This window comes from Desmodus rotundus, chromosome 8, assembly GCF_022682495.2.
Source record: "Desmodus rotundus isolate HL8 chromosome 8, HLdesRot8A.1, whole genome shotgun sequence".
NCBI lineage: Eukaryota > Metazoa > Chordata > Mammalia > Chiroptera > Phyllostomidae > Desmodus > Desmodus rotundus.
Genome location: NC_071394.1, coordinates 12,049,826 through 12,074,150, shown reverse-complemented (window position 1 = coordinate 12,074,150; position 24,325 = coordinate 12,049,826).

The following is a 24,325-nucleotide window of genomic DNA, read 5'->3' as shown; positions in this document are numbered from 1 at the left end:
CATGGGTGGCTGCTGAACAGGAAATTGGGTGAGAGCCTATGGAACTTGCCTAGACATTGCTCTTGGGGACAGCCATTGGACTTGCTTCAGGGAGTCAGGTGAGGCACCTGTGGAACTCTCCATTGTGTGGGGGAGGAAAGGCTAAAGGACGAGGAAGCCACTTGGGGAGCAGATCTTGTTGGAAAACTCATAACAAGTGGTGCTCCTGAATTGTCCAGAAAGCCACATGGGCTATGAGTCCGAGTGTGAGAGTGCTGCTGAAATTCACTGAGCTCGTGCTCCCTGGTGTGAGCACACTTGCCCCCCTCCCCAGCAGGAGGATACAAAGCTCTGCTGAACCAGGACGAAAAGGCCCATTCTCTTAGAGTGTCCCTCCAGTGCCCTCTGCTGTTAAAACTTTTCTTTTAAATTCAGTATCACAGGGCAATTTGGTGAATTTGGAGCTGAAAGGTAAGACCTGAATAAATGCTTCAGTGTATCCATTGGGCTCAGCCCTAAGAGCAGGACCCAATCAGTTGCAAATGAGTTGCAAACCTCATTTGCAAATCTGTCTCCTGGGACATTGACAGTATTAATTGGGTATCATTTAAGGTTCAGTCAGGAGATGGAAACCACACAGTAATATGAAAGAATTATGAACTATGTCTGAAGAATGGGACTACTAAGAAAGAAAAAAAAAACTCTAAAGAACGATTTATTGCTCAGAGAGTACCTCAGGAAGACAGACTTCAAATGCAAATAACCCTTTCCAAGCCTGGAATTCTGATTTGTTTGGAGGGTGTGGGGTCGTATTAGCACATGTTTGCTGAATTGTGTTTGGTCAGAGCTGATCCACAGCTGGTGGGCTGCAGTCGGTGGGCTGCAGTCAGTGGGTTGGAATCATAAGCTGGGACCCCTAAACTAGAAACCTCCTCCTGGAGCACTAGTGACCCAAAGATGGTGGACAGAGAACCGTGGACCAGGAGTGGCAGCCAGGGAGTTTTTTCCCCCAAAGCATTTCAGCAGGCGGAGGTGGGTGGGCAGGATATTCACCAGGAAGCTGTCAAGCTGTCAGCTGGACATGCTGTTGAACTTCCAGGGAACCTGGCTGGACAACAGCTAGACCCACCAAAAAGTCACTGGGAAGGTACCAGCAGAGGGGCGGGTGCTGTGACACTGATAAGCTGCCTGGGGGTCCCACAGAAGGATCATAAATGGGCCTGTGGGGGCATTGTCCACGGGAATTTCCCAAATGAAGACGTCTGCAGAATGCCCCCGACACTCACCAGGGTGAGCCCCATGCAGGGTTCTCTCACCAGCCCCACCACTGAAGCAAGAAGGTGCAGCGCATCCAAAACAAGGAGACAATAAGGTCCCTTCCTCCTCCAGGGTTCTTTTAGGGAAAAAAAATGTTTCCATATCACTCAGGACAGGGAAAGGCAGATTTGGAGCTGAGAATCAATGATTGGAAGACTAGAGCTCCATGTGAGGTCTTCACAGTGATTCTCTCCAGTGTTCTGGGTCCTGGATGGATCCCTGACCCTACTCTAGGCCTAGGTTTTCTGTCCCCCTCTGGTAGCTGCAATGGTCTTCCCTTCGTCTGGAGGATTAGAGGGGGTTAGATTCTCGTCCTCCATGTGCTTCATGATACGGCCTGGCTTCCCACTTCTACCGCGGCTCTTAATCCCGTCCCCAGGCCTGTCCCAACGGCAGCCTTTCTCAGCTCTCTAGCCTTGCGCCCCGTTTCTCCGGTGGACACTCGGTGAGATCTGTGCAAAAGATGCTGCGAAGGGGGGCGGGGGGGGGTTGCCCTTTGTGCCTTGCAGCTCTGGGTTCCCATACTCCCACACCAGTCCCTGAACAGCCATTCTGTTGACAGTTTTAGCTCAATTTTTCCTACAGTCTGGAATGTCATCCAGAAGGCAGCGATTGCTCCAGGTACACAAGCGCTCTCGTCCAATCTTGCCGCGGCTGCCTCACTGTCCTTCGATCTGGGATTATACTTGGTCTCACTGTGACCTCAGCTCTCTGACAAATTCAAAAGAAGTGTGGTGTTACAAATTTTCCGGTGTATGTTAAGTTGGAAGCTGTGCACTGTCTTGTTTTTTACAATATAAGGGGAAGTAGAAAAACCCACCCATGAATGTGCAGGGTGGGCAAAAGTAGGTTTACGTTTGAGACTGCACAAAACAGAGTTCACGCTTGGATTATTATTTATTAATTATTGTATTATTTTTCCATGTGAACAACTGTAAACCTACTTTTGCCACACCCTGTACGTTTGGAGACAACTGGAAGAATAAACACAATGAACACTTTAAAAAAATCAACCCGAAATTAAACCATTTCTTGCTCCCCAAAACTGGAATCTTGAGGGATGACCATGATTTCCTTTAGCTGGGCGCATACTATCCCAGTTAATACTCCAGGAAAAGTGTACTCTTTTAAGTTTAATACAGTAGTAGCTTTATGTTTAATACCAACAGGTTCGACTAAACTAGAACCATGATACTCATTTAAATTTCCCTTTAGAACATCTTGCATGAATTGGAGATTGTATCATAACACTGTTTAATTTGTGGTTCACTTATTTATTATTAATTTTTATTTATGTATTCATGTATTTATGTACTCATATGCCTTATACTACATGACAATAACAGTATTAAATATTGGAGAAATAAAAATAAACAAAAAAGCAAGAAAAGCATATAAAAGTACTTACTCCATGTCCCCACTTAAAAGTCTGAATACTCTTAAAATATATTTTTTCATATGATCTTTCTCTTTTATCTTGGTTCTCAAGTTATCTTCTGCTCAGTGCTAGGTTCTTATATACTTTATTCATCAAAAACTTGGCAAGCAGTTTGTACTTCAAAAATGTAATAAACCTTGCTTTTCCTTTTTTTTTTTTTTGTAATCCAATATGGTTCAAATTATTCTATAATTTAGCACTGTAATAAATGGATGACCATAAATGTTTTCCCTCCATTGTGTTAAATTAGTCAGATCTTCCAAAATCCCCCACCTTAAATAATGTCTTTCAACTGGTCCCTACCCACTGTTATCTAACCAGTTTATTCCATTGTGTTCTAGCTGATAGTTCCATAAAGAAAATGCAAACTTGAATCTCTTCAAAGTTTCACATAATAATTAAAATAAAGCCCAAAGTCTGGAAGTAGTTCTACCATTCCCTAAGGATCTGCTTTTTACATTCCACTGTTATCCTTATTCTGTTCATGCGCTGACACTTTTTTCCGTTCGTTAAAGTGCTGCTGTCCTTCTTGCCCGAGGATCTATGTGAAATCTGCACTTTCTGGCAATCATGCTTTCTCCTCAGCCAATAATCAATATCTTTCCCAGTTTTCCTCTGGTCATCTTTTTCTTCTCAGACTAAACAACAAAATCCTGTTTATTTTCCTGGCACTACACTCCCGGAGTTCTTCCTACTGGTAACAATCTGTGCCTCTTCCTACTGATAACAATCTCTTCCTCACTGTCGTCCTCACTGGACTCCAAGGAAACTGAGTCTAGTGGTCTATCTTCAATCTTAAGTTACTCAGATCTGGTGTGCGGAGGGTGGTCAAAATTTGAAAATATATGATAATGTTTAAAACACTAAAACAAACTGTCATCCAAACACATTTTGCCCTTCCTTTTCTAATTGGCTGAGTTTTTTAAATCTATTTTTAGTATTTTAGGTCTTTTGTAACCCTTGTCGTTCCCTATTATTTCTTTATAGTGTGACTTAGCGTGTGATTCTCAGTTGCTTGAATTCTGTCTCAGTTCATTTTCATGTCAACGGTTATGTTTGGTCACTGGTAGTGGGCTATTTTTTTGACAGGGGAGCCTCACATACAGCAATTAAAATATATAGAGAAATATTTCTAAATAAAAATAACTATGTTGGAACATAAGGAAGCACAAAAGAGATTGTTGAGAAAATAGAATGTTTCTATATCTGTCAATAGGTGAGAATGTATCAGTGGAGGTGTAGAAAAAGACACATTTCCTTCCTAGGAAGAAGTACATAGACTCATGTGGGAAGGTTTTCCGAAGAACACGAGAGAAGGAGAAGCCTAGGTCCACTTAATTCAGGCAGCAGGACAAGTGTTTCTGGAGGTGTACAAACGGTGGGCTCAAGGTGGAAAATGAAAGGGTGATGTAAAGAGCAAGAACTGGAACTGTTTATGCATTTATGATAGAAGCTCAATTTTAAAAGTCAAGGTATTAACAAATTTTGAATGTGAAATGGAGGAGTTTGATTTTAATTCTGTGGCAAAAAAGTACAGTAGAAAACGATTCCTTTCTGAGTGGCATAAAGTAAGCTGAGCTTGAATGATAATGCCGGGTTGAGGCCAGCAAGGAGATGGGAGGTGTCTGAGGTAACAGCACTCAAACAGAACATGCAACTTTTACACAGAGGGCCGTTCAAAATCTCTATGCACTATACTGAGCTTTGGGACGACTAGAGTGAGGATAGAGAAGATAAAACTGAACAAAGGTGGGAGAAGTTTGTTTTGAGTCTAGAGGTCGAATAGAGCATAATTGAAATCTGGGTGTAGTGCAGGGTGACATTGATAACATTTTACAAGTGACAAGGAAGCCCTGCCTGGGTGGCTCAGTTGGTTGGAGCATCATCCCGTACACAAACAGGTGGTGGGCTCATCACAGGTCAGGGCATAGGCCTGGGTTGTGGGTTAGATCCCTGGTCGGGGCACATACAGGAGGCAACTGAGAGATGTTTTTCTCTCCCGCTCTCTCTTCCCCCACCCCTGCCTTCTCCCCCCTCTCTAGGATCAGTGGGCATATCCTTGGGTGAGAATTAAAAAATAATAATAAGAAGGCATTGTACAGTTGCATAGAAGATGAGTTAATACACAGAACATAATATGTCCAACAAAATAAGATTAAGGAGTTTTTCTTCAACAAAACAGTAAAACAAGTATTTTTCAATATCCTTGATATATACAACACTAGGCTAAATACTAAAAATATGGAGATGAAATATAAAGTTTCCTGACTATAAATCAATCACTTTAGTGAAGCAAATGGATATTTATTAGAATATTTTATTTTTACATTAGGTGATATATTTCATTATGACTATGTGGACAAGTGCTATGCTCTGAATATTTGTGGCCTCCAAATTTCATAGGTTGAGACCTAACCCCCAAGGTGATGGTATTAGGAGATATTAGATGATCAGGTCATGAGGAGGAAGCCCTAATGAATGGGCTTAGTGCCCTTATAAAAGCTTTGTGAGGTTTTGGGAAACATCTGTGACCTAGAAAAGAGCTAGCATCTGCTTCTTCTCACAGAATAATAACTTGAGGAAATGCTCTCCTTATTTCAGATATATTCCCCTACTAATACTTGGATAAGTGTGTTAACCAATCTGGTTCAAAATGTTAAATTGTGTATTTATCTTTGAAGCAAATTGGATGCTTCCTTTTGGAGATGTGGGGTACCGGACAACAGATGATGATGTGGGGTAGCTGACAACAGATGAAATAGCCCATCTAAAGAAATAGAAAAGCTGCATAAAAATACTATAGCAATACTATAGGCTTAAGGGGGCGTTAAGCACACAATAGTTTTTGTCCTCAGGATATCTGGCACATGGTATGAAAAGTTAAAAAGAAAGTAGATACCATTAAAAAAAAAAAAAAGCATTGTTATCTCCACAAACCAAATTATAGGCTAGGACACAACAGGGAGAGATGTGAGGCAGATTACAGGAGGTCCTAGTTAAAACCAACGGCATATACCACAGGTAAACATCTGAGGGGGACCGAGGCGCCTGGTCGCAGTGCAGACTGAACTCAACGTGCCCTACGTGGGTTTGACTGAACAGTCGCCACTGCACCTGCCTGGCGGCGGGGAGAATAAACCCTCTTAAGAGGCAGCTCAAGTTATACAGAGCCCATTTAATTTTTATGCACAATGTCCAATTTCGATTTTTAAAATGCACTAGGCATGTTGAAAAAAATAGGCAACCATGACTGAAAATAAGGAGAAATCTAAACATTAAACACTAAATCAGGTTTGATTCAGATATTGGAGTTAGGTCACCAGGGATGGAAAAATCGCTATGATGATGTGATACATAATAAACAGAAAACCAGTGGGGACAAATAAACGAAAGGGTGGAGCATTCACTGAACAATAAAATCCATAAAATAATCAAACATTAAGAAACAAAACATCCTGTTAGGGAGGGCAGAATTAGAGAGTTTGATGCAAGAGAGGAGCTAATACAAATGCCAATTATGATTTTATACCTTATTTTTGTCACTGTTAAGAAAGAATTAGGATTAGTCAGAGAACATGCATAGGGACCCATGAACATGGACAACAGTGTGGGGATCAATGGGGGGGGCAGGGGGGGCTGGGCAGAGAAGGGCAAAGGGGGAAAAATTCAGACAACTGTAATAGAATAACAATAAAATTTTTAAAAACTAAAAAAAGAAGTAGGCAGAACTAAAAAGAACTACTTTAAGAGAACTGGAATATGTGGTCTTGATATAATATGAAATGAACAATGTTAAACAGGACAAAGAAGAATTAGGTTCATACATATAAACGCAATCGCAATGCACATAATGTGAAGGCTTTTCTGGAGGACGACTTCGGAACTGTGAGCATATGAGCTATGAGCATATGCCAGCATTACATTCTAAATTGTGAAAAGAGAGGGATTAGAGAAACAATTTACTTGTTATTAAGGATTAAAAAAAACAGAAATGGGGTTTTACATCTAAAAATATGCATGAAAAGGAAAATATCTATAAATTAGGGTTTGAGAGGGGGAAATTGATCACTTCTGAATCTCTAGAGAAATACCTAACCCTACTGGGAAGAATTGGAACCCCGTAAATTCTAATCCAGCTGTGGATGCACATTCCTACCTCATGTTAATATTCCTGCCTCTCTTCACACAGGAGGCCTTCAGAGTATTCCCATTGGCTGATTGCATCCAGAAAAATTGCAAAAAGCATTAAAAATAGCCAAGAATGCAGTCAATTTCAATGGGAGAAAAGATGCTACAGAGAGTTTGGACATTAAATTAAAAAATAAATAAATAAATAGCTATATCTTAATGTTTATTGTCTACAAATATAATCTGAAACAAATAAACTTTACTACCACAAAATAAGTATATGAAAGTCACAATAACCAAAAGTATCAAACCAAAATACAGTCAATAACATTGAGGTTTGGCCATGTAATTAATCCTATCAGTAAAGAATGAAAAGGTTACACTGTTAAGACACTACTTGACATAATCTGTGTGGGAAGGAATTTAGTGAGATAAGGAATCACAGTAACTCAATTTAAGAATAATAAAATTACAGATGATACTCATCAGTTTAAGGAATTTCCCTCTGTAGTTAGATTATGGGACTGCTATTATCCACCCTAAAATCTTGAGCATTTTCTAGTTAAATCTAACCAGGGCTTAAACCACTTTGTGATTTAAAAAGACAAAATAGAAAATCTAGCCTACATGGCTGCCCTGCAGTGTTACTTGGAAATCTGTAATAGACAGAGACCTGCTGATGGTTTTTCAGAAAGGATTCACGATGGAATAACCGTGATACTAAGAGCTAAGGGCCTATATTTCAGGCCTAGCTGTAGTGAGTACACTACATACATAAGCCCTAGGCAATCCCAGCAAAGTTTCGTTGTTGTCATCCTGGGTCAGTTGGGCTTGGTTCTGTCATGTAATCACTCCCAGATAAAGACAATGGCAAAAATCTGGAGAACAGCAGGGTTCCTCTATTTCCCTACCAGTGTCCCTGGGGTGGGGCAGTTTCTAGATATTCTGGGAAAATGAGTCAATTCAAAGAAATCAATGACCTAACATTTGGAAACATAAAGAAATATGCTTTCCACATAAACCTTGTGCCAGGTACCAAGTGTAAGTGTGATGAGAAAGCAAGATATGACCAATCCTGGTCAAATACTCACAAATACATAAGAAAACTAGTACAGGATGCCTACAATGGAGGTGGCTATGTGAGTAAATAAAAAATGATTCCTTTCAGAGGATCAGTGACAAGATTCTTTGTGTAGTTGGCAATAACTTAATTTTTGTGTGGATACTTAAGCTTTCTGAGAGTTATATTCCACATTGTAAAGTGGGAATGACATTAATAACTCCAGTGAATACATCACAGAATCTATACCCAACTAAAATGAGAAGAAGAGTGTGCGAATACTTTCCAAGTCTTTGTTGTCCAATAGAAATATTATATGAAAACCATATAGTTTCCTTCCATTTTCTAGTGGTCATATTAAACACATGTAAAAATACACAGGTGATATAAATGTAAATATTATATTTTATTTAACCTAATATATCTCAAACATTATCAATCAACATAATTAATATAAAATATAAATTAAATATTTTACATTCTATTTTTCATACAAAGTCTTTGAAATTTAGTACATATTATATTTTAAATTTCCAAGACACCTCAGTTCAAACAAGCCGTACTTCAAGCACTCCATGGGCACATGCCATCAGTGGCCACTGTGAGGGCTACTACGTCTCCAACGTGTAGAGTCAAAAAGGGTTCGAAAGTAACACCAATATGCATCTAGAGAGAAAAATCATAGCCGAGTTGGTCCTTAAGTAGGGATATAAAATGATGTGGAGAGATAAAAAAGTGATCGTAGTCAGTAAACTCAGCACAGTTTTTCTTTTCCCTTCCCCCCCCCCATTTTTGGCACACACTTAAATGTATCATGAGGATGCTTCTATTTCTTTTCCCTTTGAAGATTATGCAATCCACACTGAAGGAAGAACTTACGTATCTCAAACACGGTTCCAAGAAAACGGAGACCATTGCCAATCCTAACATGTGCAAGGTAATCCGCTGTCTTTGTATTCTGAGGTTTGCTATCTATCTTAATTCTTTAACTTTCAGAGCACTCTACCAACACTATGAACTTAGACTTTTATTCTAAGATGAAGCAGATGTGCAATTAAAAATAATAATAAAATCAAGAACTTGTATTTGAGAGGAAATATGTTTTGTAGGCATTTGAGGAAGCTGAAGCTCAAAAATCATTAGCAGAGACTAAGGAGTTTCATGGAAGACTTTTGGGCAATGTTTTAATAAAATGAGAGCTGATGGTAGCACATTTCAGACAGGAAGTTCAGCCCTAATTACATTAAGAAGTAATATTTTATTGTGGCTAAGAGTACCATGTTTCAAACCACAAGACTATATTACAATTTTAGCTAAATTATTCACTAATGCTATGACATTGGGTGAACTGTGCTTAGCCTCTTCAATTATGAAAATATTAAAATAATATGTACCTCAAAAAAGTTGCTTCCAACCTCCAATAAATATACAACACTTCTGTTCGCTACTCTTCTAGACAGTATAAATCCAGAAGTGAACAACACAGATCAAGTCCCTCTTCCCATGAGCATGCCTTCTAGAAAAAGAAGGCAGATAATATGTCAGGGGCAAATGTCGTGATAAAAAATAAAGACATTTAAGGGAATAAACAGAATTAAGCAAAAAAAAAAAAAAAAAGAAAGAAAGAAAGAAAAAAAGAAAAGAAAAAAACAAACCAAAACAAAAGCTTCATAGACAGGTAACACTGTGGTGATTACCAGAGGGAAATGGGGGTGGAGGAGGTAGGAGAGGGTAAAGAGGGGATAAACGTAATGAGAAGAGACATGACTTAGGATGGTGAACACACAGTATAATATTCAGGTGGTGTATGATAGAATTGTACCCCTGAAACCTACATAATTTTATTAACCAATGTAATCCCAATAACTGGGGAGGAAGTCTGGCATGACATCAGACAAGATGGTCAGGAAATGGCACTGTGCAAAGACAGAAAACTCGAGGCCAGGGCGTTACAATATGAGTGGCACTGATAGGGCCTTGAGTTCCACGCCCTGGGAAGAAATTCCCTGCAGGTGAACATCTGTTCTTCCACTTAATGCACACTGAGGGAGATTCTATTGTGACTTCTTTGTGATGTCACTTCCTGTCCTAAAAATATAGACAATAATTATACCTCTCCATGGCTTGTTCTGAGGATGGATTAAATGTTTGATTATGAGAAAAATCACTCAGGAAATATCTGTCACAGAGTAATAGCTCATATCGAATATTATATAAATGAAATCATACCACATGTAACCTTCTGAAGTTGCCCTTTTTCTATTCAGCATAGTGTTCATGAGATCAAGTTGTCACATGCATCCATGATTTGTTCCCTTTAAGGCAGGGTCGTATTCCATTGTAGGTACGTACAGTTTTTTTCTAGCTTTGTTGAGGTTTACTTGACAAATTAAGTATTGTGCACATTTAAGGTATGCAACATGATTTTTATATATGTTGTGAAACAATTAGTATAGTCAAACTAATTAATGTATCCATTGCCTCAGATAATTTCTATTTGCAAACAATGGAGATAAACTCTTCGCAAGTTTCAAGTAAAAAAAATACAGTATGATTAGCTGGAGTTACCGTCCTCTTCATTAGATTTCCAGACTTACTCGTCCTGCATACCTGAATACTTGAACCTTTAGACCAACATCTCCCCACTTCCTTCAACCTTCAGCCCCCAGTAACCACCAGCATACTCTCTGGCTCTATGAGTATGACATTTTTAGATTCCACGTATAAATGAGATCATGCAGTATGTGTCTGGTTTATTTCACTTCGCCTAACGTCCTCCAGGTTTATCCGTGTTGCTGCAAATGACAAGATTTCCTTTCTTTTAAGAACAGAATAACATTCCATTTTTGTGTGTATCTATTATTTATGTCTATGTATGTAATATATAATATCTTCTTTATCTATGCAGCTGTCAACAGACACTTAGAGTACCTTGATATTTTGACTATTGTGAATAATGCTGCAGCGAATATGGGAGTGCAGATATCTCCGTGAAATACTGGTTTCACTTCCTTTGGAAGTAGGTCCAGGAACAGGACTGCTGGATCATATAGAAGTTCTTTTTCATTTTTTGAGGACCCTCCATACCGTCTTCCATAGGGGCTGCACCAATTTATTGATGCATTCCCACCCACAGTGCACAAGGGTTGCCTTTTTCCACATCTTCACCAAATTTATCTTTTGTCCTTTTGATAATAAAATAACAAGTGTGAGGTGGTATCCCATTGTGGTTTGGATTTGCATTTCCCTGATGATTAGTGTATAGAGGTTTTTTTATCCATTCACCATTTGAAGGACATTTATGTTGTTTCCAGGTTTTGGGTATTGAAAACAAAGATGTTATAAAGGCTCCTGTATGGGTGTTTGCACCTCTTTAAGATAAATATCTGGGAGAACTTCTGAGCCAATTGTTCCACATTGGTTGTAATTGTTCTATATCATACCAATAATGTGTGAGAGGTCCAGTTTCCCTGTGTCCTTTCCAGAGTCTTAGTATTGTCTACGTATTTTTTACATTTTCCATTAGGTTTGGGGTGGTATCTCCTGGAGGCTTTATCTACATTTTCACAGTGACTAATGATGTTAATCATCATTATATGGGCTTGTGGCACTCATATATCATCTTGATAAAGTGTCGAAGACTTTTGCTCATTTTCTGTTTGAATTATTTGCTTTTTTACCCTTGGGTTTAGAATTTTCATCCTATACTCTGGATGGAAATCTTCTGAGACATGTAAGTGGAAAGTATTTTGTTCTAGTTTGTGGCTTGCATTTTAATGCTCCTCATAGGGACATTAACAGGACAGGAGGGTTTTTTTTATTTCAGTAACATTCTGCTTATTGTGTTTTTTCTTCATTGTTTATGCATTGTTATCTTGCTTAGAACACTTTTGTCTATCCCTACATCAAAAATATTTTATATACTGTTTTCCTCTAAAATCACTATAGTTTGAGGATTTACATTAAGATCTGTATTCCATTTTCAGTAAACTTTGCATAAAGTATGAAGTTCAGTACAGTAGAGTCTTGTGCTGGCAAATCAATAATTTAGAAAAATTGGAGAGAACTTTGGTAGATCAGTAAAGAAACACACCAGAAATCAGTCTGTGAGGTCCAGAACTAAGCTATGGGCACAGTGGGGTGTGAGAAATATTTAATTCATCAGGTTGGCAAACTAGAGCTGAGTACACAGCACTTTGCTGTATTAAGAGGAGGGACTGTATTGAAATAACGAAACACTTCTGTACTGAATAACCAGTAAAGAATATTATTATTTCCTAAACAAGTAGATGTTGGTAGAAATAAAAATAAAATACAGACAGGGGGATACAACCACGAGTGTCTGAAGAAATCGTAATTCTCATTCAGGTTCAATTATACCCTTTGAACATCTGCTGGAACCTGGCATGGTAATAAGACTTCAAACAATTTAGCGTCGAATGTCTTCCTATTTGGAATTTGAACGCATTCAAATCAGTGGCTCTGTGAGAGGAGTTCCTTTCGGGTCGACTAGACCAATGATCAAAGGAGTGCCTTCTGTCAGTAGAATCCAGCTCTATCAATCAGCTGTGTTCTTGCCTCATCAAATAAAGTTCTCCCCCATCACAAATCAGAGGAAACCATATGGTCATTTGTTATTCATTTTTCTCAACCAGAATCTAAACCATTTCTATGCCCCCACCCCCTCCCCCATAAACATTATGAGTCTTAAAAAGGAACAGAGGATAACACACATTATAAATATTAACATTGGAGGCTACCTACTTTGCAGGTCACCCTTGCAGATACCCTCAGGTTCCTGCAATCAGATTCACTTATCTGGAATTTAAATGGTTATCTACACACACAAGAAGAAAGGAACCCTTGATCTTTTCCATCTTCACTGGCAAAATAACAGCAACAGTGTTTCTTTTCATGGAACTAGTTCTGAAGTTCAAGGACAAAAAAATTCAGTCAAATCCTGACAAGAAAGCAGATGTTATTTGTGAGAATGAAGATTGTTGTTGATTAATGTTGTAGATTAATGTATTTTCTGTCTAGAAAATAACAGCATATGGATATGAAAATCCTGATATAGGAAGAGTGGCCATAGATACTTGATTAAGTGTAACAGCTCTAATAGCTAGGACAGGTTGTAATTATTCTCCTTGGTCAATTTATTTTTATAATGTATGTAATGGTGGTGGTGCAACAAAAGCAATCCTCAGGATTGCCAGAATTTGCCCTTTAATCAAATTGCTGTGTCCATGAATACACTCCATCTTTGAAAGTAGTTAAGACAATGACAAATCTAACCCGAATTCAGCAAACATGAAGGTCCCCCAAAACTGCTATCCATCCACTGATGCCTGTAAGTGCATCCACTGGATAAATAGCAACCTTCAAAGATCCTGCAAGAAAAGCTCTTCTGCAATAATGCCAACTCTGTCTCTTTTGACCAGTTAGCATCTTCCATGACAGATTTCAGTAATCCCTATTGAGATGTAAGATCCCAATTCAATAACGTTGTTATACTTTAATTCCCGGACGGAAGAGTCTATTTTAGTAATTTTCAAATTTACTTGCACTTTACTCCCCTATGCAATTACTAATGATTGATAAAGGAATTGTGCTTTGAACATTCTCAGGGTACGTGGTAAAACAATGGGGTTTAGGATACAACACTTTAAATCACTTTAAAATCAGAGTGTATAGTTGATTTCTGCACAATGTTGAATATTAGTGAGAAGGAGCATCTCTGTTTATTCCTTATCTTAGAGGGAAAGCATGCACTCCCTCATCATCAGATATAAAGTCCGGTGTAAGGATTTCAAAGATGTCACTCCCTGGGTTGAGGAACACTCCTTATGTTCCCTGTTTGCAAAGATACTTGGATCTTGTTTCAGTAGATATCGAAGTTGACACTTGGGGAAATGTTTACATGGATTTCTCTTTTATTCTGTTAATGTAATAAATTTATATTTGGAACATGAAACTAACTGAATTTCAGAGATTAACACCATCCTTTTGTGATAAAGTATGACTTTATACAATGCCAAAATTTATGCAAGGGATTTTTTTGAAATTTTTTCTCTTTGTCCATCCTTTCTTGAAATATTTCCATCAAGTTTTGCTATCAGGAATAAGCTGATTTTGTTGAGTTGTGAAGTATTTTCTCCTCTATTTTCTCAACAATTTTTACAAATAAGATTGGCAATAATTCTTAAATGTTTAATAGAATGTATCACAGAAGTCATCTGGATCAAGAATTTTTTTAGTACAAAGGATTTTAATTATAAATTTAATTATTTTCCTGATATAGAATATTCTTAATTAATATGTATCTGTGTCAATTGTTGTAGACTTTATCTTTCAAGAAATGTGTCTATTTCATTTACATTGTTGGAGTTACCAACACAAAGTTGTTCATAACATTACCTTATTGTGTGTTTAGTGACTAACAAATATGTAGTGGTGTTTCACTGTCATTCATATGGACCATTGATTGTTCAGTAGTGTGTTGTTTAATTTCCATGTATTTATGAATCTTGCAAATTTCCTTGTTATTGATTTCTAATTTCATTTTATTACATTCAGAAAACATATTTTGAACATTTTATTTCTTTTAAATTTACTGAAGTTTTTTCATGGCGAAAATACAGTTTAAATTGGAGAATGTTCAATGTATACTTCCTCAGAACGTGTATTTGCTGCTGTGGGTGAAGCGTTCCACAGATGTTTGATCATATTTCAACCCATTTAATCCGGTTTCCCCGTGTGCACACTTTGTTTGGAGTGCTTAACACATTTATATTTAATGTAATTACTTGCATGTTAGGACTGATGTTTACCAAATTTCTATTTGGTTTCTATTATGTCCTATGTACGTTTTTCACTATTGCTCCATTACTGTCTTCTTTTTTGAGAACTAGGTACATTGTACTGAACCATGTTAATTCACTTGTTATTTATTTATGTTTTTTGTCTTAAGATTTTAACAGTTGTCCTAATTTATAAAAAGTTAATTTTATAAACTAATTTGTTTTATAAAAGTCAAGCTTTAATTGACACCAAAGTATTAATAATACATACAAAATTGTTATTATACATCTTTATTCATTGTCTCTTCTATGTGTTATTGACAAATAAACTATATATCTTTATTCATTATCTATACATCAACACAAAATTATAGATATTTATGTAGTCTTATAAATCAGGCAGAATAAGCAAAAAAAAATTTACCTATGTAGTTATCATTATTTTTGTTCTTTGTTTCTTTATGCAAATTTGAGTTACTTGTATTGTTTTTTAATTTCAGCCTGAAGGATTTTCTGAGGTGTTTCTTGTAGGGAAAGTTTGCTAGTGATAACTTCTCTCAGTTTCTGTTTATCTATGAAGGCCTTAACGTCTCCCAAATTTTTGAAGGATAGTTTTATCAGATGTGGAATCATTTGCCGACAGTCTTTAATTTTCAGTCCCACAGGTTTCCAACTTTCATGGTTTCTGCATAGAAATCAATTGTTAATCTAATTTTTTCTTTTTATATATTATATTTTTATTAGTTTGTACTAATACACTCTCATATTACAAAGGCAATTTAGTATAAGAACCTTTCTTTTGATATTTAAATCATCTGAAATAATATAAAACTATACATTTAAAAAATCCCTCATTTGGATAATGAAAATAAATGTTAAACAAAAAATTTTTCTTTCTTATGGGTGGACATTGAAGTGGACCTAATTTGCTTTTCTTTTTAAAAGCCTCCAGACAGAAGCAGCTCAAACCTTAATTAAAATGAATTAGAAAATTGTTTACTGAACTACCGGTCTCCGGCACCCTTTTCTGTTGCTGCTGTTTTGAGGCAAGCTCTCCTTTGCCTGTTTCTTCTCTTGCTCTTTTTACTCATCCACATGCACCACTTTCAGCACGTTCAGCACCACTATCAAATGTAGTTTTCTTGCCCTGAAACTGTATCTTTCCTTTAGCAGGCCCAGTCTAGGCAGCTTTATTTCTCTTTCCTATTCTTTAAATCTGCAACATTTTGACTTCCATCTGTTTAAGGATTCCTGTTAATCTTCTATTACTATAGCAAATTAAAGAAGAGTTAAAGATAAAAATAACAATTATTAGATTTTATAGATTCTACCAGGTACCAATTATACTACATATTTTATTTACATAATAGCTCTTTTGAGATGTATGATTATTATACATACTTTTTAGAAGAGGAAGCTAGGGTATAGGGACATTAAATAACTTGGCAAATTACCTTTCTTAGGATTTCATCAATTTCATTGACAACAGTATAAAATATATTAAATATGGACTGATTTTAAGTGAACACTTTGATTACCCTAATTCACTCTAGTCAAGATTTGAAATATATAGACAAAGATAACCAATGTTCCAATCACTCCAGAAAGTTCTCACGTGCTCCTATGCTGTCCATCTCTTTGCCTCCCAGAAAACCACCAGTAATTTTATTGCCCTTGTTTAATTTTTCTCTTCTAGATCTAAGTATACATACAGTATGTATTCTGCTGTGTTTGGCATCTTCTGCTCAACAAAATGCTTTAAGGTTCATCCACATTTGCGTGTGTGTATTATGTATAGTTTGCTTTCTTAATTTCTTGGTAGCGTTACATGTTCTGCACCCCACAGTTTGTCCATCCATTCATCCCTTGATGAACTTTGAATTTTTCCAAGTTTTAACCATTATGAATAAAAGTGCTATACATATTTCTCTAAGACTTTTAATTGAAATATTTAACTTAAATTGCTTATTTCTAATGGACAAATGTCTGGGATTGGAATTGCTAGGTCATAAGGTAAGTGCATCTATAAAAATTTATAAAGTTCCAAATTATTTCCCAACATGTTTGTACTATCTTAAATTCTCAGCAGCTAAATGAATGTTATAGGTACTCCACATCTGGGCCAATGATTAGTATTGTTTTAGGCATTCTAGTGGGTGTAAAGATATCTCACTTGGTTTTAGTTTGCATTGCCCTGATAACTAATGATGTTCAACAACACTTTATTGCTGGCCATATTGGTCATCCTTATTCTTATTTATTCTTTCAAGAAAGGTCTGCTCAAGTCTTTTCTCCATATTTGGTTGTACAGCATCTAGTTTCCAGAACTGGTTCCTAAGGAAACATCCCTTCCGGTATTTATATCTTTGATAATCTCCTCCGACATTGAACTGGGTTGGCCGTGTGACTCATCTTAACCATTTCAACATGCTAGAAGTAATGATGTACTAGCCTTAGGTCTAAACCTTAGAAAGCTGAGAGCTGGACTTTTACTCAAGAATTCTGGGAATTTTAACACAGGGATTTTGGCTCCAGAGTCTCTTCTGGTAATTGCACTTTTTTTTTTTTCTCCAAAAATAGGACCCCGTGGGAAGAAATCATGACACACTATTCTTGGATGTAAATTAAGAGCTTCATGCTTCTGTACAATTTATTTAGATTTTTTAAGCTTGTAGGCCCTTATTTGTGATGAGAATAATTTGCAAGCCTCTTCAACAGATGGCAAAGGCAATTTATAACTGCCTAATGAAGTACAAATAACTTGTACGGTTACTTATTTTCCACCAGTCAACACTTACAATGAACACTGCCATCCCTGTTTCTTTCATTTCTGATACACACACTGCAAGAGAACAAGTGCCAAAGAAGAAGAAATCAATAACCTCCAAGATATTGCAGAGTGTTCATTAACGTAGCCTTGGACTGAGATCCATGAGATCAAGAGCTTGCTCACATTCATCTTCAGAGCAGATACTGAGATACCTCCTTGTGTGAATTCATGACCCACTTTTTATGGCTTGGAAGAGCATTTGGGATTTCCTCAGGTGCACATGAGGAAAAGCTCTGGACTTAAAACCAGGAAGCACTGGTTCCAACTGATGGTCAGTACCTTACTAATCATTCAACACTGAACAAGTTGTGTGACTCCTCAAGGCTTGTTGCTTCTCTTGAAGTGACATATTGGGATCTGCCTTTGTTACCTTACAGGGTTATTACAAGGACAATGTGAATAAAGAATATAAAAATAATTTTGAAATAAAAAATTTAAAAAACATGTTACTATAAAGAATAAAATGACCCTGGCTGGTGTAGCTCAGTGGATTGAGTGTGGGCTGTGAACCAAAGGGTCACCAGTTTGATTCCCAATCAGGACACATGCCTGGGTTGTGGGCCAGGTCCCCAATAGTGGGTGTGCAAGAGGCAACCACACATTGATATTTCTCTCCCTCTCTCTTTCTCCTTCCCTCCCCCTCTTTCTAAAAATAAATAAATAAAATCTTTTTAAAAAGATTAAAGTGTTTCAGTCATCTCAAACTCTTTTTTTTTTTGATATTTTGTTTGAGAGATCTTTTAATAGAATCATCTAGTGTCTTGTCATGCAGATAAATTTTCATATTTTGGCTGTACTTCCTTGTCTGCAAATCAAAAACTGTATCTAAAAGCCCTAAATGAACACCATTTATGTGCAAATAAAGTGTGGTGACAGCCAGAGGGAAGAGGGGTGCTGAGGCTGGGTAGAGGTGGGCTTTTGTCTTGCCATCCTTTATTTTACTTTTGTTCTTTTAGAAAGTTTTCTTGACAGATTGCAAACACCACCACTCACCTCTTTAATCTCTGCTTCACCTACATCTTTACTTTTAACATCATTTACTTATTTGTAGTAGAAAAGTTTGTGATCTAACATTGTTGCAAAGATATCTTAATTGTTTAGATGCTTTTAAAGAAGATTGGTATTTAATAAAATTCTAGATGCAGTCTTTTACAGAGTGAAAGGACAATCTGTCACATGATTTTACCTATGGCCACGATACAGGAAGGACTCTAGAGGGCAGTAGTTAAGATTTAATAATTTAAAAATACATGCATGAATGAAAGGGTTGCTGTTATTATTATAAAGAAAAATCTTTCCCCAATGTCCCACTGTTACATGCCACATGGCAAAATATCTCCACCTCTCAAGAAAAGTTCCACTGGTACTCAGTTATTAACATTTACCTGTTCACTTGTCTACCCAACCTATTTACATGTTCTTGTTAGTGCCATTGATCTTTTCATGTGTTGCAGCAGAGAATAGATGCCAAACTACACTGTTTGTTGGCAGAAAAGTCAAATAATAGGTAAATTTGGTTTGAAAAAAATCCAAACCATTATTTAATGGAAGTTGGCTGACTGATTTTCTCACTAATGTCCAAGCTCCTAAAAGATAAAAACATTTACCTGGAACCAAAGATTTTGTACAATTGAAAGGCAGTCTGCAGAGAGCAAAGATTTTAAATTTATTCTACATGGGACCAAGGCAATCCACTGAGATACATCAGGGAATGCTCCTGAGGTGACAACAGTGATAAGCAGGCAAAATTTTGAACTTACACCTCCATATTGAGCAAAGCAGCTCCACTTTAATCTTTTTTATTGATTTTTTCCCTTAAGATTTCACTTTAAGAAACATGGAAGGGCACCAGCAGCATGCGGAGAGAAACAGAAGTGTCTGGCATCAGGGTGAGTTCCAGGGAATAGTTTCCTCCTTTAAAAACATCCAGAGGCCAGGCAGTGGCATTGTCTCCTTTCTGAACCCTCCCCAACACAGAGCTACAGAGAAGCAACACCATATCTGAGACTCCATCAACCTGGTTCACACAGGTTGTTCTGCCCTGGTGATTACCTAAGGCTCAGCTTCATATAACTTACCGGTGTACCTTTCTACAATAGGCCACACTACTAAGACAGGGAGTCAAAGCAGCTTTACCTACTACATCAAAACAAACATAGGGAGGCTGCCAAAATGAGGAGACAAAGAAATATGACCCAGTTGAAAGAACATAAGAAAACTCCAGAAAAAGAGCTAAACAAAATGGAGATAAGCAATCTGTCAGGTGCAGAGTTCAAAACACTGGTTATTAGGATGTTCAAGGAACTCATTGGGTACTTAAACAGCATAAAAATACCCAGGCAGAAATGAAGTTTACGCTAAGTGAAATAAAGAAAAATTTATAAGTAACCAATAGTGCACAGATAAAGCCAATAATTAAATCAATGATTTGGAATGTAAGAAAGAAAAAACAATCAGAACAACAAGAAGAAAACAGAATTTAAAAAAAAAAACAAACAAGGTTAGGCTAAGGAACCTCTGGGACAACTTCAAACATACCAACATTCAAATCACAGGGTGCTACAAGGAGAAGAGGAAGAACAAGAAATTGAAAACTTATTTGAAAAAAATAATGAAAGAAAACTTCCCTGATTTGGAGAAGGAAATAGACATACAAGTCCAGGAAGCACAGAGAGTCCCAAACAAGATGCATACAAAGAGGAACACATTAAGATATATCATAATTAAAATGTCAAAGGTTAAAGATAATGATAAAGAAAGAATCTTAAAAGCAGCAAGAGAAAAGCAGATAGTTACTTACAATGGAGTTCCTATAAGACTAACAGCTGATTTCACATAAGAAACTTTGCAGGCTAGAAGGGACAGGCAAGAAGTATTCAAAGTGATGAAAAGCAATGACATAAAACATAGATTTCTCTATCCAGCAAAGCTATCATTTAGAATTGAAGGGCAGGTAAAGTGCTTCCCAGACAAGGTAAAACTAAAGGAGTTCATCATCACCAAGCCATTATTATATGAAATGTTAAAGGAACTTATTTAAGAAAAAGAAGAAGATCAAAACTATGAACATTAAAATGGCAATAAATTCACAACTATCAATAATTGAATCTAAAAAACAAACTAAGCAGAACAGAAACAGAAGCATAGATATGGAGATCTTTTGGAGGGTTATTAGTTAGGAGGGGGAAGAGGGAGAATGGGGGAAAAGGTGCAGGGATTAAGAAGTACAAATTGGTAGGTACAGAATAGACAGGGGATGTTGAAAATAGTACAGGAAATGGAACCAAAGAACTTACATGCATGACCCATGGACATGAACTAGGTGGGGGGATTGCCAGAAGGAATGGGGTGGACCAGGTAGAAGGGGACAAAGGAGAAAATTGGGACAACTGTAATAGCATAATCAACAAAACATTTTTAAAAAGCACAGCATAGCCTTACTGAAGTTTGAAAATCAGTGATTGTCATTCTCCTTTAATTTATAACAACATAATGTAAAGAAATGTTGTATCTTTTCTAATGTTACATAGCTAATTATAATCAATGGCAAATGTTTACTATCACTTCCTGGTGCAGTATATTCTTACAATTCTACGCCAACAGCTCCATCAACACAGCTCCAGGTTCTTCCAAGTAGGTAGACAGCTGCTGAGTAGTGCATGACAGTAATGGCAGGATCCCTGAACTGAGGCCTTTAAACAGAGAGAGTTAAAATCTATGATCAGGAACCAAATACAAGAATAAGAAAGCTCCAAAAAACAACAGAGAAGATCAGGGACTGGGCTTAAGAATTTCTGTCTAAATACACAGGACTAAAGAAATATCAAACGATGGTGGAAGAAGAAAAAAGAAAGTGATTCAAGAGACAGAGCCAAGATTAATTTCAAGAAAGCCATTTTATGATATGATGAAAGGGCAGAATGCAAAATCCAGTGAGGGGCCTGGAATTAGTATCCAAACTCCAACCACCAAAGAAAGCAGGGGAAGCAGTCTGGAAAGGAAATCCATAATAATGAATGGTTCAATACCAGCAACACAACAATGTTTCATCTGAGAGCGCAAGATCAAGGAGAATTTCTGTTGGTGCTGATTTTATTTGGAAACCCAAAGAGCTAGAGCTTACTCTTCTGTGAGGTAGAAAGCCAGACAGGATTCACTCCTGGATTGCCAGGTGGGCTTAGGGTGGAGATCTGGCTTGTGATGGATATGATAGCAGGCAATGTCTTGATTCCAACAAGAGCAGAGAGACTCCTTGGAGAATAATAAGTGCCTTCATTAAATCAAAACATAATAGTTTGATTTCCACATCTTGGCTCCAATGAATAATTTTCTTACTTATGTTGAGACAGGTCAACTATCTGAAGATCGATTCTGAAAGGCTGAGGAGCTGCTTAAATGCTCAGAGCTCAGGGCCACTTTAGGCCATAGCAGGCTATGTATTTTTGACAAAGGACAGGGAATAGCAGAGAATGTATGCTCACTATAGACAAGAAATGTAATTTACCTGTAGCTAAATATTATTCTGAAGTAATTTGGCAAGGTCATTTTCTTAAGGTGGACTAATTTCCTCAATTTTGCTTGGCTTTTATTGCCTTCTCAAAATTCGGACATATAATATCAAACAGATGGCTTGAACCAGTGAATAAATAGGTCATAAAAGAGTTTTGTATACTTCATTGTTCTGGTTTATGGCTAAACACAGCAATCAGGCTCTGTTGAAACCTGGATAAAATTGCTAGTTTCACTTTGTTTGAGTTCCAGATGATCTGGAAGAAATAAAACTTCTCCAGGAGCAAGTGTTCTTGGAATCCCTTCTTTATATAATTTGCCCAAGAAATCAATTCAACCTCTCTGAGAATTTCCAAGCTATAGCTTTTTTTAAAAAAAGACCTAAGAGAATCATGTCTTTATTATTATTCATCCATAGCAAACATGCTAACTAATTAGTTAGCCACCATGAATATGCAATGGAAAGAATTCATATGACAGAGTGGGAGATAAAGTTATAAAAACTAGAGAGAGGTTGTGTGGACACCACAAATGCAGAGCTCAAATCAATGAAAACATATGATGAGCACCTACCGGTCCAAGTTCATTCTTCCTAAATGGCAATAGACCACATTCAAGTAACTGTCTGTAAGGGCTTGTATTTCCTTCTCTCTCCACTCTGAGAACCGAATTCTGTATTAAAATAGCCAACCGTGGTATTTTCTCATGTCTAACTGAAGAGGTTATTTACTGGGGTTTTATGAGGACCATAGAGGACTGAGACACAAACTCATACTATACATTAAGCTCTCTGAAACAGGCCAGTTAGGTAGTGCAATGAATTATAAGATACGAGGGAAATGTGATGATGGTGGTACCAGGAAAGTTCACGTTCCATCTAAAGTGACTGACACTGCTCACCTCCAGCCAGCGATGCCATGCACATTGTATGAGAACTTCTGGTTTTTCAAGAGAAACCAAAAATATTGTTTTTCAGATTCAATTAGGTTGTAATAAGAGAAAACATGATTGACTACCCTCTAGTTTTAAGTTAAGCTGCCCATGTGCAAACAGGTCATCTGAAACCTAGGACTTAGGAGCCCCAAACCACTGAGTGAGCTCAGAGAAGAGCAATGAACCAAGGAGTATGCGGGTCTGAAGCAACCTGAGTGGTGACCTGGTTTGACAGTTCTACCCAGCTGCAATGCGGTATCCTTAACAGGTAAATGGACTACTCAACCACTGTGTACATGCCCCCGGGGAAATCTACTGTTGAACAAATGCAATGCTTAGGTTTATACACACGACATTCCCCTTGAAGCAATATGAATCACTATCAAGGCCTCTATTCTGCTCAGACATAATGTGATAGAATCAGAAATTGATGGATTCAGTATTTCCATAGAAAGATCTTCCTATCTGAAAAATGGTCACTAAAAGAAGTTTCCATTGAAAACCATATAATAAATAAACCATAGTTTGTATACTATGTAATATTACATATTTTAATAAATACTATAGTAAATATCAAAATATTTATTTAATGCAATGTGGTAGCTTGTGTTGTATGCTGGGACAGTCAAAAGACTGTTCAAAATCCAAATAACATCTGTATTTTAGTTAATAGTTTTATATCATTCTTAATTTTTTAATTGGGACAAATTATTGTGATCATTTAAGGTGCTGATATTAAGGAAGATAAATGAGGGGCATATGGGATCTTTGAAATATCTTCACAACTTTTCTGAACTCTTAAATTATTCCATAATAAAAAATAAAAATTATATTTATACACAGTAAATATATGCAAATACCACAAGAATATGGCACTCATTAAGGGCAAAGTCAATGAAAATAAAACCTAGGTTGACACAGAAACACGAGAAGAGATTACCCCAATCAGATAACCTGAGCTGTTACTCCTGGCCAAATAGTGGAAGCCACAAATTAATTAGGTTGATAAATTCAACCAGGCCACTTGTACAAATTTCCAGCTTCACCAGTTACTAATGGAAAAATTTATGAGGTTATTTACTTTCTATTATTAAATCAACCATTAAGGGTGGAATGTCTACTATTTGTCAAGATTATTCTAGGCCCTGGGGGATTCAGAGATGACTGACCTAAATACACATTAGGTTTCTGCCTTTGTGGAGCTTAGAGCCCCACGGGAGGACAAAGACATTGAACTAATAAGCACTCAAGTCAATTTCTGTAAAAATCAGCCCTAACATTAACAGGATAGCTCACGCTCCAAAACAGTTAGTGCACATACAGAATCTGAA